This window comes from Varanus komodoensis, unplaced genomic scaffold, assembly GCF_004798865.1.
Source record: "Varanus komodoensis strain SLA01 unplaced genomic scaffold, ASM479886v1 scaffold78, whole genome shotgun sequence".
NCBI classification, from domain to species: domain Eukaryota; kingdom Metazoa; phylum Chordata; class Lepidosauria; order Squamata; family Varanidae; genus Varanus; species Varanus komodoensis.
In genome coordinates, this window is record NW_025336455.1 from 1,008,831 (window position 1) to 1,015,131 (window position 6,301).

A 6,301-nucleotide genomic window follows, 5' to 3' on the forward strand; every position below is an offset into this window, starting at 1 on the left:
GCTTCCCGTATGCCTCGATCTTAGAGGCTCGCTGCCTGCCTGGAGCTGAGCCATGGTTCGGCCCAAATTTAAGAATGTCCTTTGGTCAGGGCAGCAGTAAGGAATTACTCCTCCAGCCAAAGAACTCGAGCTGCTGACAGCCGGCAGACCAGGGCTGTCAGCAGCTTTTCCCAGGCTCCCGCCTCCATTCAGGACGAGGGAGGCTGGCGCTGTGCAAGAAATCCCCGCTTGGATCCCCCCAGCAGTGGCCACTGTGGGCGGGCACAAGCCGATCTTGCCTTGCTCGAGAGGAGAGCAGGCCGGGGGCTGAGCACCCCTGGCCTCACTGCTCCTCCTCCCAGTGGGGAAGTGGGGCGGGAGGCACGCCTTCCTGTTTCTGCTTTGCACCGCCTTCCCAATATCCAGACAGGGCTTGGAAGAAGCGTGCTGCGGACCCCGGCGTCCTCCCAGCCACAGGAGGAGTGGCACCCATCCAAGGGGCCTGGACCATGGACCATGTTCAGCCGGGCGTCTTCCTGGAGAACCTGCTGGGCATTTCCCCGCTTCTTCCCTGCTGCCCAGCAGTGGCGCCTCTCGGCTGTCTAGCTGGGAACCCTCCCTGCCGTTCAGCCGTGGTGCATGAGGTGGCCCTTCCCTTCAGCCCCCGGCTCCAGGTCCTCCGCCCAGCGCTCCTGCCCATGCCGGGGAGCTGTGTTGCTCCTGGGCAGCCCTGCTCTGCCTGGCTTAGCTGGCACGGCAGTTGGGGAGGCGGGAGCCAGGAGCCGGCCATGGCAGCTTTCACCCCGTTATCCTGCCCCCTGCAGGGAGGACACCGCCTCCTGCTGCTCCGCCTGATCACCTGTCAGGCTGCACCTGCGGTGCACTGGAAAAATCCCTGGCGGGGAGAGCTCAGGTGTGCAGACTCCTCCATAGAGAACATTCCCTCCGTATTTGGAACTCTACTGCTGCTTCAGGAAAATAATCCCAGGGCAGTAGCGACAAGAAGGCAGACTCCCTGTGGCCCGCTCTTGAGTCGATGAGCCTGGCTTTCAGCCCCCGGCTGCTGCAGTGTCTTACTGGGGAAGCCTCAGCACACGGTGTTCTCGTGTCTGTGTTATCTGATGCCTGCGGTGTCCCAGGACTGCTGTGTCAGTCCTGCCCGAATAGACGGATGAGGCCTGAAATCAAGGAACCAGTCGCAGCCACTGCTTCGGGAATGGCCACGGGAGGTTTCTGGGCCGGGCCCGGCTGAAGAGACCAGCCGTGCCCAAGACTGGTTTCCAGGTCTTTGCTCGAGAAGAGCCCACTCACAGAGCATGTTCCAAGCGAAAGTTGTCGTGTTAAAAGATCGCCTGATAGAACAGAAGGAAACATTCCGTTCCAATTCTCTCTGGCAAGTGAGAAGATCAGTTGGCACGTGCGCATTCCTCAGGCCAAATTAGAGGTGGTGAACCCCTAAATGCAACACATGGGCCTCCTGTGAGCCGACCCCCAAGTCCACATCATTTCCACAGTACACCGGCAAGGAGGCGTGTGCCCTGGGGCTTCCCCAGCACTGACAGCCCTGCAGCTCCATCTACTGTGGGGCAAGCCCTGTTTGGCAGCTTTGCTGGGGGCTCCAAGTCCTGTGGACTTGGCACGCCCTGGCCATTCTCGGGAGTAGGGCCCCTGGTGTGGCCCTACAAGCCCCACAGAGAGTGAGGTGGTAGCTGGCTCTCTGCCAAAGCTGCTGTGTTGGTGCTCAGCAGTACACAAAGGGGGAGGGAGAGGATATCCCATGCCACAGTGTTCGCTTTTCTCAAAATGCGATGCCTTCCCCATCCTGGCACCCTGCAGGGGTGTTGGCCATGGTGGCAAAGAATTATGGGAGCTGCAGGCTGCATCTGGAGTTCCTTAATCCACAGAGGAGGATCCCATGTTCACTTAAACCAGGCATGTCCAAAGTCCGGCCCGGGGGCCAAATTTCAAATTTCGAGCGGCCCACAGCCTCTTCTCCCTGCCTGCTCAGCTTGTCACTCATCCCCGCCGGCCGGCATTTTTCCCTTCACCGCACAGCTATTCTCGCAGCTGTCCCCTGCTGCCTCCTGCTCCTTCAAGGCTGGTGGTTATATTTCACCAGAAGTTGGCAGTAGACCTGAGTCAGCACTCTCGCCGCCGCGTGACCCTTGTGACACAAGGCTTGTGTGCCCATTTCTAAAATGGCGACTGTAACTAAAAAAAGGAAAGTTGACAGCGAGGGCCGCCGCTTCCAGGACAAGTGGAAATTGGAGTATTTTTTCACTGAAATATGAAACAACTGTGTCTGTCTAATTTGCCAAGAGACTGGCTGTTTTCAAGGAATTCAGTATCAAGAGGCACTACCAGACGAAACATGCTAACTACAACAAGCTAACTGGGAACGAACGCGGTGAAAAATTGAAGGAACTGGAAGCTGCTTTAACGGTACAGCAGCGCTTTTTCACAAGAGCCCGTGAGTCAAATGAAAATGCCACAAAGGCGAGCTATGAGGTGGCAACGCTGATTGCCAAGCACTGCAAACCTTTTACTGAGGGTGAATTTATTAAAGACTGCGTGATGAAAATGGTGAAGATTTGTCCTGAGAAGAAGCAAGAGTTTGCCAATGTTTGCCTGGCTCGTAACACTGTGGTACGGAGAACTGAAGACGTTTCATCTGCTATTAAGAGACAGTTGAGGCAAAAGGAGTGGAGTTTGACTTTTTTTTGTTAGCCTACGACGAAAGCACGGATGCATCTGACACCACTCAGTTATTGATTTTTTTGAGAGGAGTGGACAATGACATGAACGTGAGTGAAGAGCTACTTGACCTCCAGAGCCTTAAGGACCAAACAAGAGGAACAGATTTATTTGTTTCTGTTTGTTCTGCCGTAGATGACATGAAACTACCGTGGAATAAAGTCACTGGGATTATTACAGATGGCGCACCTGCCATGGCTGGCGAGCGGAGTGGATTATCAACCCTAGTCTGTAACAAAGTCAGCGAAGAAGGAGGCAAAGCTATAAAACTCCACTGTATTATTCACCAACAAGTTCTCTGTGCCAAACATCTGAAATATGATCATGTTATGAAACTGGTGATGAAGGCTATTAATTATATTTGCTCCAAAGCCCTGTGCCACCGCCAGTTTCAACAGTTTCTACTTGACATCCAGGCTGAATACGGAGATGTTGTGTATCACAAAGAGGTAAGATGGCTCAGTTGGGGGTCTGCACTGCAGCGCTTCTACTCTCTTAGGGAGGAAATGGACAATTCTTGGCAAAAAAGGGACAACCGAAGCCAGAGCTATCTGATCCTGTTTGGCTGGCTGTTTTTGGATTTTTAGTTGACATAACATGACATCTGAACGTGCTGAACACGAGCCTTCAGGGGCAAAATGCAGTGGTAAGCCAACTGTATTCACGTATCAAAGCCTTTGGGACCAAGCTGCTACTTTTCCAAAGGCACCTGTCACAAATGCAGCCCAATACCACACATTTCCCATCGCTGCAGGAAATAATGACCAGTTTTCCACAGAACAATATATGTGCGCAAATAAGGAGGTATGAAGCAGACATCTCATCTCTGGCTGAGGAGTTTCAACAGCGCTTTCGGGATTTTGCAGCTATTGAAAAGGAGATCACGCTTTTTTCATCTCCTTTCTCTGGGGACCCTGATGACACTCCAGACCATCTGCAGCTGGAGCTCATTGAGCTGCAGTGTGACGCTGAGTGTTGCAGTCGGCACCAACAGCTCCCTCTTGTCAACTTTTACCGCCAGCTGGATAAAGACAGGTTCCAAGAGATTCGAACATTTGCTAAGAAAATGCTGAGCTTGTTTGGTTCGACATACTTGTGCGAGAAGACATTCTCAGTTATGAACATTAACAAGAACCACGAGGATGAGACTAAGTGACTTTCACCTGCGTGACATCTTCCGCATCAAAACCACTGTTTTTGAGCCAGACCTGGCCTATATAATGCAGTCGAGATCTCAGTATCACCCTTCACATTAGTGCAGTTAAGTTCTTTGTTTAGTCTTTCATAAAATAGTTCATTTGCATTTAATGTTAATGGTTCAAAGAATGTCAGGCTGAATGGTTGGCCCCCACACATTTTCACCTCACCAAATCTGGCCCTCCTTGCAAAAAGTTTGGACACCCCTGACTTAAACTAAAATTTCAATTCCAGCTTTTCATCATGATTTTCTGTGGGTATGGATGAAGGATTTGGAGCAAGCTTGATAGTTAAAGCTTTGGGGAGAGCCAGCTTGGCAGGGCCCAAATTCCCATTCAACCTCCGTTCTAGAGGCCGTGCCCCATTATTCTCCAATAAAAATGAGCAGTTGCTATTCAGCCATATGAAGCACCGTTCATTGCTGCCAAGTCCGGCAAGACTGCCAAGTCATAGAACAAAATCTCCCATCTTTTGTAGCTGACATCTTTTTGTTTTGTTTTTCTAAGGCACAGGAAAAAGCTAAGAGAGCTGTGTTGGCTCATTTAAAAAGAAAAGCGTTAAAATCTAGAGGTGGCAGTAGCCTTGGAATGAATTGAAGTGTAACAAAATGGTAAAATTTCATGTTCTGCTGAATCATACACCAGGCTTGCTATAAGGAGAAGCATTAGCAAGCCACACTTAGGGCTGATGTTGGAGTCTTAAAGCCTTCATTTAGAACTGGTATCAAGAGGAAGGCTGCAAGCTGAATTCTGGGATGTCCATTGAGATTAAGTAGCCCCCTGCCATTTCTTGATGCTGCAAACCCCTTGCGTTGCCCAGATCTGCCTTTTGCTTTAAAACATGGAAGTGTCTGGATAGGTTGACAGCGGAGATAAAGGGGAATGTGGCAGAGGATTAGCAAAGCTAGAAAATGATGTGAAGGGAATACTAGGTTAAAAATACCACATTTCTATACCACCCAAATGGACAACTAGAGAAGATTTTACCACCTGAAGGGGAACTTTGAATTTGGGGGGAGGGTCCATTCCCTTCACTAGCTGATACCACACTATCGAGCTGCCCGTTGACTTGAAGCAGCAAGGTACCGAAAATGATTTGTATTAGCTAATGAAAAGACTTGTGCTTGATTTTTGTTTCTGCACTCTGCCTGTCTGGAAGCTGGTGTGTTAAAGCATTAGAGTTACAGCACTTTCAGAAACGGGGAATACTCCTCTCCCCCACCTCCCCCAATCTTGACATCTGGATCAGCCTTTCTCAATGAATGCAGGCCACATCACTGCCCTTGAATTTTGGGCTGCTGCTGTTTTCCCTCTTGATGCGAGTCGACTGTTCTTTCTATCATCCCTTTCGTTGTTCTGCATACAGGTATTTACTGTTGGTGGCCCTACGTTTCCTTAATTTCCTGCCCTTCCCCCTTCCCTTCCACTCGGTGTCAGCGCCACTCTGCTACCTGGAGGCCAAAACTCGAGGGCCACCACTTTCCTCCTCCTCTGTCATTAGATTTGGAAGGCTGCAAATTGCGGAGTCCTGTGAGTGTCCTTGTCTTGATTTGCCTCTTGAGAATGCAGGCCCGTAACCCAAGACACTGCTATGTGAGGCACCCAGTGCAGTATTTCGGGACCTTGGCCTTCCCGCCGGTCACGATCATCCCCCCGGGCCCCAGGCTTCTCCACGCCGCGTCCCGCTTGAGACCGGGGCGCCTAAGGCCCTCCCGAGGCGAGGCTGCAGGCGCGGAACAGGCGTCCTGGGTTCGACCCCTGGGCCGCGCAAGCAGGACGAAGAGGGCGCCTGCCAGGAGCCCCAGGGAGCGGCCGTCTGGGCCCGGGTCCGAGTCAGGGAGCCGCCCCGCTCAACCCTGTGCTACGGGGCAGCCCGATAGGAGCGGGGCTCGGGCCAGGCTCGAAGGGCCTCCTTGCACTCCCGCATTCCGAAGGCCCGACGTTGCGACCTCGAGGAGCTCCAGGGACGCGCGCGGCATTCGAATGGGCCGCGCCGCTTGGCTAGCCCGGCCCTCGAGGTTCCCGCGGGAAGCGGCGCGCCACGCAGGCGACCCTCCCTGAGCCGCCGCCCCCCGGCCCGCGCTTTCCGAGCCGCGCGGGGCGGGGGGCAGCGCCGGACTACAGCCCCCAGCATCCCCAGCCGGCGGGCTGCGCCCGGGCGCGCGTCCACCTCCCAGGCGCCCGCGGAGCGCGGGAGGCGGCGCCTGCCCGGCTGCGCGCACGTGGGGCAGCGGCCACACGCCGAGCGGCCCCGGCAGAGCTGGCGGCGCCTCATGGGGGACCCGCGGCCCGAGCCGGAGCCGGAGCCCGAGGGGCCGGGCGGGCGGCCGCGCGGCTCGCTGGCGCTGCTCACCGACCTGTACCAGTTCACC